At 41.7% G+C, this 11336-nt stretch overlaps 1 long non-coding RNA gene across 1 annotated transcript; it reads right to left on the bottom strand.

Annotated features, from left to right (window-relative positions):
- Nucleotides 1–1961: 1961 nt before the first annotated feature.
- Nucleotides 1962–9482, bottom strand: LOC129162803 (uncharacterized). The gene is made up of 3 exons (XR_008562804.2): nt 9340–9482; nt 2315–2456; nt 1962–2187 (listed from the first exon to the last, which is right to left on the bottom strand). It is a non-coding gene; the product is annotated as an uncharacterized lncRNA (long non-coding RNA).
- Nucleotides 9483–11336: the final 1854 nt, after the last annotated feature.

Below are 11336 nucleotides of genomic sequence, written 5' to 3'. Positions count from 1 at the left end.
AAAACTTTAAGGGCCCTTTACTCAGGTGAGCAAAATGAAGGTTAGAGTCCTCACACACAGCAGAATCACCACGTCTGTAACACTTCTCCACTTCCTGCCTCTTGGAGCAGAGAATCAGGCTCAGCTGGGCTGAGGCAGGTGTCAGGAACCTCCTCTGAGGTGAATCCACTCCATGTCGCTTCCTCTCGCCTGAGGAGCTATGGTAGCACCCATTACCTGCACATTCTGCTCAGCCCTGCATCCTTCTGGCCAATCAGGAATCAAGACAGTACACAATAAACAATGACAAAATAAAGGTCTAGTCTCTCCTGAAACCAGCTTTGTGTTGATAGACAAAATAAATCAGCCAGATACAAAGATGAAAGTCGTACACAAGCACAAGGAAACATGCAAAAGCAAATTAAAGCCCAATGAAGTGCATCAGAGTTCATTTTTAACCCAAAGTAAATTCCCACCAACACCAAAGACTGATGCATGACCAAACAGTTCAATACTGAGATGTTTTATTCAAAACCATAAATCTGAACATCACGTGGCTGTTATAAAAAAAAAGACATCAAGGAATTCCTGAAGTGAGCAGGATTTATCCTCTGGTGATCATAAATGTCGGGACCAAATGTCGTGACAATCCATCTCGCAGCCTGTGAGAAATTCCACCATGGTCCAAAAACCGTCACTGGAAAATAAAAACCTGGTTGTGTTGGCTGTAAGATGATTAAAAAGAATCTTGTATTTAGATGTAGATGTCTGCAGGATTTTTGTTGCTGCTTGATACAAAAATACAACATCCATGCGTCCATCCATGCAGTTGTAGCCTCTGGGAATCTACAGGTCACCTCTTCAGTATCGGGTCATTTGGAGACATAAGTCTTAAGCTTGGTTTATGCTTGACGCATTCACTTTCCGCTTGGTGATGTGGCTCGCAGATGGAACGCGCTTCACAGCTCGCAGCGTTTATGGTTTGTGTGGCTCGTCTCTGCGGTGAGCCAATATTCTCCCAAACTGAACGGGGCAGCATGGAGCTCTATGGCATGCATTCAACACTACACCATAGTAGAAGTAGAAATTGCTGTTTACAACATGGCATTTCAGCATTATTAACAGCGTCCTCGTCTTTTCCGACAGTGCGAGCTATTTCTCTCCAAGAATTATTAACAACATGTTGATCACGGTGATCTCTGAGAGCTGAATCATACAAATGTCTGTATTTACGAACCTCTGCCATACTAGTTCTTGCCGGTCCGCCATGTTTTTCCACGTCCGTCCGTCTGCGTGGTTAAAGAAATTTTCCGAGGTGCGCGTTGCGGAAATTCTGGGCCGTGCGGAGGCCTGGTGGAGGGGCGTGGTTGTTAAAATGACACAAAATGACGCTACTTTTCCGCGCGGAGCCGTGCGGACCTCGCGGACGCGACAAGCATAAACCAACCTTTAACTGGTGCTTAAATCAGATACTTTTGCTTGGCCAAGGTTCCTCCAAGCTCACTCTTATCTAAGACTGGTTTTTATTCACAGCACAAGATGGATGAACTTTCAAAATTGAATCATATAATGAACAAGATGAGTAAATAATCATATGGTTGAATGAACAATAATGGTTGAAGAATAATAACAATGTTTTGATTTATCTGTGCTTAAATTACTGAGGTTGAAATGAATATTATTATGTTATGATCAGTAAAGTCAGCTTTAACAAGTGAATCACTATCTGCTGACAGCTCACACACTCAGACATGTGACGATGACAAGGTTAAGCTAATATCCTGACACATTGCTTTCTGTTCCACCAATCCGAACTCCTGTATCTGATGCGAGTTGTGTTTTCCGAGGTTTGTTGGTAAAACCCTTTTTACATGTCAAATTCCGATTTGTTAGTAAATCAAAATATGACGATTATTAAAACAGGACTCACTTCACCGTGAGTCAGTTCTTGTGAATTGTTGAGAAAGTTTCAGACCGGCCATCCGGAGCAAAACCTCTTTAACCCAAGTCAGTGCAGCTGGATCTGCTGCAGGAGGATCCAGACGTGGATGGAGGGCTGGAGCAGACCCGTGGCTGGACGTTTCTGGTCAGAGGAACATCATACAGGACGGTCTGTAGAGAGAGCTTTGGGACACTTCCTCTCACTGTCCAATCCATCGTCCATCTACAGGGACTGCTGGACTGGCTCAGACGACGGCTGTTACATCTCTAAGACATATTCAGAAATATGAAATGAGGAGATGGTTTATGGATCCACTAGTAGAACAATTGTGACTCTTCAGCAAATAAAACCACAGTGTTGCTTTTAATAGAGGTTCCTACATAAATGACTTACCTGTTAACAGTAGTGGTGGTTTGCTGGTACCTCCAGGACAGAGCACCACTGACCTCCTCCACACACATCTTCCTCAGGCTCATCCTCCAGGCCCACAACTTCACCGGCACAGATGCAGATGTGCAGAATAGTGCATGCTGACCTGTAATAGATTCAAAAAGATTTTTTTTAATTGAAAAATGTTAAACAAACATAACCTGCAGTACATTGGTTCTGTTCAGTTTAAAGAAAAGCAGCAGGGAATAGTTAAATAAAAACTACAGAGAATTTACATTTTTAAGACAGATCTAATCATTATTAGGCTTAAGTTGAATAAACAAATGCACACTGAAATGCTTCAATGCTATTTTAATAAAAAGCCTGTTTTTTTAAAGCATTTTACCCTCATTTGATTCAAAATAAGAAACTGCAGCAGGCTGGATGTTTTCTCTCTACCTTGTTCACTAGAAGAAAGGGAGAAGGACATTTTTTGAGGAGGCAAGCAGCTCTTAGTCATATCGTTTAATATTGACTCGTGAGTGGCTGAGCCAGCTGGCATAACTGAGACTCACTCAGAGTCCAGTGCAGCGCAGCCACGTCATATGGGACAGGTGACATCTTACCCATTAGAATGGCTGATTAAAAATCAATGTAGAGCAGAGTTTTAACCTGAAGAGGGCGCAATATTAATGAGTTAGGCTGAAAATTTCTATTGTAAATAAGATGCACTAAAATGCCAAAATAGTGACTACTCACGTCCACAGCACTGTTAGACACTATTTTATACAGTTTATCAGCAAAAAAGTTGATTTAAGTGTTACTTTTAAAATCAGGCCCATTCCTGGGCAGCCCGGTGCTGCTGCAGCATTTAATTTATGTTCGTGAATAACATCTGCATAATAAATGATCTAAAAACATTTATTTTTATTTACCAGTTTTAAATATTTAACCCTTTGATGCATGAATTATGAAATCTTCAACCATGATTTTTTTAACATTTTTTTTCATTCATCTTTAGGTGTGAATGAAACAAATTTCATATTTACATATTTTTTTGTAAAATGTAATTTACAAATAATTTATTACATGTCCACCTCAGTGGACAGTGTGCAATCTGAACATGAAATATGTTGGCTTGACTTACTGAAGTACAAATGGAGGGGTTCAAATGCAATAAAGTCTTCAACAGCTGTGCTTAATAGCAAAAATAAATACATAACAATTTTAAGTATCTGTCCACTGTAGTGACCATTATGCATCAAAGGGTTAATACTTGGTTAGTTAATTCATCTGGTTGATTAATGTTAGTTAGTCGTCTGATTGACTGAGCAGTGCAGAAATTTAAGAGTTGACAGATGGCTAAATTCACTCCTCAAAAACTGATTCAGGTTCATAATTTTTGTGCCTAAACTGACGTTATCAGTGTCATTTTAGAATGAAAATCAGATGAAATACGTCTAGACATCGGCCATGAAAAATGGCTGCACACATCGACATATCGGCATCAATATCTGCAATAAAAAAAAACATCAGTTGACCTTTAGTTTTGAGTCACATTTGTTTTTTTGCATAAATAGTTATTTTTGTTATTTTATTCAGCCATAGATGGGATTTCTTGTTTTAAAACTCCCTACAGTTATATTTTTCATTAAATAAATTAAAAAAAATGCAATACTTGATTTTTCATTTTGCACACTATCACATTTTTTATATGTGTGTCTTTTTAACAGATAACAAAATATGCTCCAACATGAACTAAAGAAATAACTAACATGATTATTGTCATTGCAAACATGCACAGCTGAATAATGCTTTGTTAGATGCTGAGACATTACTTCTTCTCCACATGTCTGCAGCAATATAGTCACAGATTGTTGCACAAGCAAGTGTGACAGATGTTCTGTTTTAAGCTCTGAAAGGAAACTTTTGCTTCGCAGAGAGAATGTCCTCGACCTTCATTTTACTTCTACAACATATTTGCTGAAACATGGGCACATGCGCCAGCGACACTTCAAAACACCCACACTTTAAATGTCATTGAGGTTGCCTCTAACTGGAGACTCGAGAGGTGAAACGTGATGCAAACACTTCTCTCTTACGGCTCTGCAAGTGATGAAATCTGCACACGTATCAGATAGCGCTCCTTTTCAGTGGTGGCCCCAGGAGAGTTGTAGATTTGATAGTCAAGTTTTAATTATCCTATAAAAAACCTCAGTGGGTGCAGGAGCTGTATCAGTTTCTAAGCTGCTGTTTCCTAATCACAGTAAGACGACTCCTGGTTCTCTGCAGGAGCCCTGGCCATTAAAGTCCACATTAAAAGGCAGCAGGCCGCCAGTCTGCCTCTCTCACCTCGTCTGAAACTAGCAAAGGCTTTAAATCTCTTGCTGCATTAGAGCCAAAAAAGTTCTAATTGAGCCAAAGAATACTCTTGTACCAGTTTATTAAGTCATTCATCATTTCTCTAAGAGCTGCCAAAGGTAGCAGAATTTTTGCTGCAAGCTATTAAAAAATGTACAATTTTGAGGGATTCCTTTTAGTAAAATTGTACGGACATTACAGCGGGAATGCTAAAGCTTGGACGGCCTTGTTATTCTTCATGATTTTCCTGCATAAATCGTTGGTTGTTTTGATAAAAAATGTCAGTTGAATACATCGTATAGGAGACACACACCGAGTTATTTGTGAAGTGAAACAAAGTTTGTAGGATTTACAGAAAGTGTGCAGTAATTGTTTAAACAAGAAAGACCCTTGTTGCCTGCATGCTCACATGATTCCAAGATGTATTCAGATGCAGCCCATGTCTGTGGATGGATGGGCCCACTGTTTCCACTACCCTCTCAAAGGATTCAGGATCCAGGCAGCGGTACTGTCAGAAGAATTCTGGGTCTTCAAAGTGCATCTCTTAGAGTTGATTGGCAAAAACTCCTTGCCTGGCCCTTCTTTGCAGCCACCCATACTTTTCTAACCTGGAAATGTTGGTGGCGGCGGAGCCTCATCAACAAAACAAGAAGAAGCATTTCTTCCATTTCCAGCTCTGTGTCTGTTTTGTTTATTTTGTGACATACAGAGAGGGGGCTGCCATCTTGGAATCATGTGAGCAGAGAACGTGCTTTGATTGGCCACTAGAATATGCCAGCTCAGCTGGCAGCTTATGTGGTGTGCACACGATGAGTTTCTACCCCTTGTGAGGCGAAAAATATTTAGATGAGGCAGAAAACTCAGTGAAAATCAGGCACACACAGCGAGGTGTCTGCTGAGCTAACAGTCATTCGAGGCTGTTTGCTCTTGTGTACGGCAGGCTTTAAATAATCTTTCTTATAATTGGATTCACCTGTGTATGGAGGTCAAGGGTCACTTAGCTTACCAAACCAATTTTGAGTTCCAATAATTAGTTCTAAAGATTTTCCATCCATCTATCTGTTTTCAGCCGCTTATCCAGAGTCGGGTCGCGGGGGCAGCAGCCTAAGTTGAGACACCCAGACATCCCTCTCCCCAGCTACTTGGGCCAGCTCTTCCGGGGGAATCCCAAGGTGTTCCCTGGCCAGGTGAGAGACATAGTCCCTCCAACATGTCCTGGGTCTTTCCTTGGGTCTCCTCCCAGTTGGACATGCCCGTAAAACCTCACTAGGGAGGCATCCAGGAGGCATCCTGACTAGATGCCCAAGCCACCTCAACTGGCTCCTCTCGACGTGGAGGAGCAGCGGGTCTACTCCGAGCCCCTCCTGGATGACCGAGCTTCTCACCCTATCTCTAAGGGAGAGCCCAGCCACCCTGCAGAGAAAACTCATTTTGGCCGCTTGTATCTGTGATCTCATTCTTTCGGTCTCTACCTAAAGCTCGTGACCATAGGTGAGGGTAGGAACGCAGATCCACCGGTAAGATCCACAGCTCAGTTCTCTCTTCACCACCACATCTAAAGGTTTGGAATCAACAAAAATTACAACAGTGTCCAAATTCATGCACCTGTCGAATTATTGCTCACTTTCTGTAAATCCTATAAAATTTGTTTCATTTCTCAAATATCACTGTGTGTGTCTCCTATATAATATATTTAACAGAAAATGTTTTCGTAACAAACAACGATTAATACAGGAAACCCACGAAGGCTGCGCAAACTTTTGCATCCCAGTGAATGTGTGCTTGCTTATTTCAGCTAATGTGAAGACTGATCATGGAATATTTCTAGGTAAAAACAATTTTGTTGAACTTTTAATTTCAAAAGTAAAACTGTGGTGGGAGGTACACCAAACACAAAAACACCCAATAAGCCTTGAAGCATGTTGCTGCTGCAGGGAGACGACATGGCGCGTGAGCTCATACTAGCACGTCATTCATCCAAAAATCCAAACTTCTAGCAATTTTCCCCCTAATTTCATAAATCATTTACAATTATAAAGATCAAATGTTAAGAGCTTGGGTGTCATCCTTGTCATACAAGCAACATCACTTGATCTGCCCATTTTCACTTTGAATATCGCCTTTGTTCCTCTCTCCCCATTCTGCATCTTTAGTCAGCTACTGAATCAATTACAGCAACTCACTCCTGTATGGTCACCCTCAAAAACCCTCTGTGGCAGTGTGAGCATCCTGTCACAGTGTCCCGATTGATCATGCTCCCTGGCTACTTGGCCAAGGGGACGTTCCTTTGGCTGACTGGTTACTGCACATGACTCTCACCCGGGAGTCTGGGGATTGAATCCTGCCTGGGCCCTCGTTCCCCCACCTTGCCACATTTGGCGTTGTTGACAGGATCCATGTAGTACTGTCAAGTAGGTCCATGGATGTGAAGTTTGTGGCACCCTGCGCTGGAGCACGAGGACGTGCTTGTGGAAAGAGGGGGGAAGATGTGGAAGTGTGAGCATCCTGTCAAAGTGTCCCGATTTATCATGCGCCCTGGCTACTTGGCCAAGGGGACGTTCCTTTGGCTGACTGGTTAGTGCGCATGACTCTCACCCGGAAGTCTGGGGATTGAATCCCGCCCGGGCCCTCGTTTCTCCACCTTGCCACACCTCCACAAGCTTCAGTTGTCTCAGAACTCTGCCGCACGTTACGGGTTATCACCATCACTCTTCTAGCTCACCACATCAGCCCAGTTCTCCACTGGCTCCCTGTTGAACGGATCAAGTTTAAAGTCCTACTCACATCCAAAAGCTGTTCACAATTTTTTTCTCCATATCGATCTGATCTTATTCACTTTGTTTCTCCAGCCTGCTCCCTGAGATCGTCATCCTCTGTCCACGTTACATTTCCATCCTTCCGTCCTGCCTCCATGGACTTCAGATCCTTCAGTTGCTCTGCTCCCTTCTTCTGTGCCACAAGCCACCAGGAACTCTGATTCTCTCTTATTCACTTTCAAATCTAAACTTAAAGCTCATCCCTTTAACACAGTTTATGAGTTTGTGATGAGGTATAGGTCGAAAACTTTCACACTTTCCCATAAGCTATTGCGATCAGTAACTTCACCATCCCTTTCTCTAGATGCTGAAACAAATGGGTTTTCTTTACTGAGGTTCATCACTCTAGATTTTTTTCATTTAGGACATTCCACAGAAAAGTAGCTCAAATTAAAATGTGTTTTTCTTCATGTAATAATATGTTCCTCTGCTTCTAATTTAAATGCAGATCAGTGTTGAGAAGTGATTAAAACAGCATCCCAACCCACTCAAGTGTTGTTTGCAAATACTCCTGAGAATGCAAATAGAAAAGATGACTTCTGCTGCTTATAGCATGTCTGTCCTACAGAACATGCATTTTAATGTGCAAGTATCTGTTCAGTCATGTGATTGATGGTCACAGACAAGGTGCTGATTCCTCCAGATTCTCAGGGTTGCTGTGGATCTGTTTCACTGCAGACTCAGATTGATAATCTGATAGCCTGTGCCGGAGACAGGTGGGGTAACTGGTATTCAGGCCTGATTTAGCCCCGTGTGCGGCTGAAACAGATGTAAATAAGCTTTTAAGCTTCCGATGGAGAAGCAGCATTCTCCGGGGCTCATCCTGAACTAAGCTGAAGATTCAGTCTCGTGCCTGTTATTTGAGAGTGAGGGGGGTGATTTGTAGCAGTGACCCCGATGTGCTGATCTTCTGTCCATCACGGCTCAGTTTAGAGCCTGAAATACGCTCGTCTCCCGGAGGCTACAGCCTCAGAGTCTGAGCGGCTGTCATGAATCTGCTGAGGCTCGATAACAAACCATAGCTACGAGCTCTACTTCTTTTAAAAATAATACCAGACCAAAATTATTGAAGGCAAATTTGTGTTTGATTTTAAAAAGATATCTGTCATGTCTTATGTGTGTGTGTGTGTGTGTGTGTGTGTGTGTGTGTGTGTGTGTGTGTGTGTGTGTGTGTGTGTGTGTGTGTGTGTGTGTGTGTGTGTGTGTGTGTGTGTGTGTGTGTGTGTGTTTGTGTGTGTGTGTGTGCGTGTGTGTGTGTTCCTGAGAAGCAAGTGATTGTTGCCAGTGAATTACAGTTGCCATGGTTTCATGTGTTTTGATCATTCTTATATAATGTTATTGGTGACTGGTTGCTGTGAGAAATGAGCACACGCGCTCACTTGCAGCTTGTGTCAGTAAATGTTACAAACCACCCCCACGTTCTTGTCCTTCCTCGAAGAGAGCAGCCTAAGGACAAGCAACAGCTCCTCTCACATCATCTCTTTCTCCCTCTCTGTATATTCATCACCACCCTCTCTCCTCTCTCTCAATCCATCCCTCTTTTATCCTCCTTTTGGCTTTTTTGTCACTGTTCTCTTTCGTTTCCTGCCCCAGTTCTCCTCATCCCACTTTATTTCTCACCAGTCGAAGCTGTATTGATTTTCCACAAAGCCTTCCCTGTAATATCTCTCAATACACACACACTCCATCTTCCCTCGCACCTTGCAGAGTTGTTTTCGTTTTCACATACACGAAGGGATCCCTCCCCCTCTACGACTGTGTCTCTAGCAGGCTCACACTGAAATCCCATCCAGGTTTGATTATTAATAATCTCCCCTTTCTACTTCTCTGCCCTTTAAAGCATGCTGTAAATATAAACTGTGTCCCACTCACCTCTGAAATTCCTCCTGACACACTTTTTCATCTCCCTTCTCTTCACCTCTCTTTTTAAATCAGAGCTTTGACTGAGACTTTCTGTTTGATGTCACACACTCTGTCTCCGACTGCCTGCTGCGTCCTCTGAGTGAGGCGGTGTGTGTGTGTGTGTCTGAGGTGCCTTCGGGGCACTGCAGAGCTGCAGACTGATTGTAGAGCAAATCGCTGGAAATGTCTTTTACTTTATGATGATATCACCGAGAAACACAACGTTTGTGCAGTAAGGGTGCCATAATGTAGATTTATATCTGAAACTAGATATGGTAGAAGTGTTATTGTGGAAGCAAGGAATAAAGTAAAATATACACAATCTGTGTTGTAGCTCTGTGAATTCGTGAGTAAAAATACCTATATTTATTATTTCAGACTTTCTTAAATGAATTTTCTTGAAATTTTATAAAATATAATTAATTTTACTTGTTATTGCTGTTTATTTCTCAATTTAGAGAAATAGAGATTAGCAGTGAACAGACTGGGTCATTTTTAAAAATAAACCTTTTATGTAACTATGTGAAGGTTTTTGTTTTTTACAAAGCTTTGCTAATCTTATCTCTTAAACTTAGTCACATATAAAAAGCTCTTAATGGCAACTTCTGTTGAAAAATCCTTCATATGTTAAAGAGACACCATGTGGCTTTTTTGTATTTTTGAATCCTTTTCTTGAGCCAGTATATGTCAAAACGGCCCTTTACGGGGTTAATGCCACAGCAAGTCATTTTGTCCAACAATTGCACAAAAAATATCCAAAAAAGAATACACACACACAGAGACTCAAAATCCCAGACCGAGGCTCTACTGAGGCCTTTCCACGGAGCTAGCTCTGCGGTCACGTAGGTCTGATGCTCATTAATTATACAGACTTTTAGGCTTTTAATACACTTAAACAGAAGAGTGAGAAAAAATTCACCCCCCTCAGAGTTGTCATGAGTGTAAAATAGATCATTTAAACAAAAACATGTTTTGGAACCAGGCTGTAAACATGCTTTTTTCGCTGTGAAATTTGTATTTTTAACATGGGAGTCAATGAGGATTTGCCCCCTTCTGACACCAGCCCCCAGCGGATGAGGGTGGAACTGCAATTTTTGTCATTTCTGCGTTGGCCTCAATTTTTCACCCACATTGTGGGGGCTTGGGTAACACAGATACACAGAACAAACAACCACACACACACACACACACACACACACACACACACACACACACACACACACACACACACACACTCACACCCCATGACCGTGTCCTGTCTGGGTCATGGCCAGACTATGTCTTGCCATTTATATGATGACTAGCCAGGCTATCTATGTTTTTTAAGTGAAAATACAACAATGATCTTTTAGCTGAATTCATAATTAATTCTTGTTTTAAATTTCTTTATTGATAAAAACTTCTTTCAAATTTTATTCCATAATCATTTTTATTGAGCAATTGAAGTGAAGATCACAATTCAACAATGAGCATCTTATAAATAAGACAGATCATATTTTCTATTAAACAGAGGGGGAATTTATTCCTGCTTCAGTGCCAAAAAAATACATTTAAGTTTCTCACAGTATTCTGAAATGCTTTCTTATTCAAACTGACATCAGGAACCAGCAGTGGTGGCAAGCCTCCCTGCTGCGTCTCCTCACTTCTTCGCTGTCTGGGAAGAGAATATTGCACTTGAACGCCCGGCAAAGATGACTTACAATGTGTAATCTACGTCTGCACAAGAGGACACACTGTAACTCTACACTTCAGGATGACGCAGGAGGATATACATTATTCAGGAAGATAAAAAACGTGGAAAACAATGTTTGTAATTTTGACTGTTTTAAGGACCCAGTTCTGGCTCAGTTGAAAGGATGCATAGATACGTAAATCCACTTTTCTGGAGAGGAATGAAAAGAAGCTCACAAAAATGAAAGCAAGACTTTGAAGTCAGAGAGCCTTTTTCTGTTTCCTGAGAGAAAGCT

This window comes from Nothobranchius furzeri, chromosome 11 (genome assembly GCF_043380555.1).
Source record: "Nothobranchius furzeri strain GRZ-AD chromosome 11, NfurGRZ-RIMD1, whole genome shotgun sequence".
NCBI classification, from domain to species: domain Eukaryota; kingdom Metazoa; phylum Chordata; class Actinopteri; order Cyprinodontiformes; family Nothobranchiidae; genus Nothobranchius; species Nothobranchius furzeri.
This window is presented reverse-complemented; position numbering and strand designations above follow the sequence as displayed.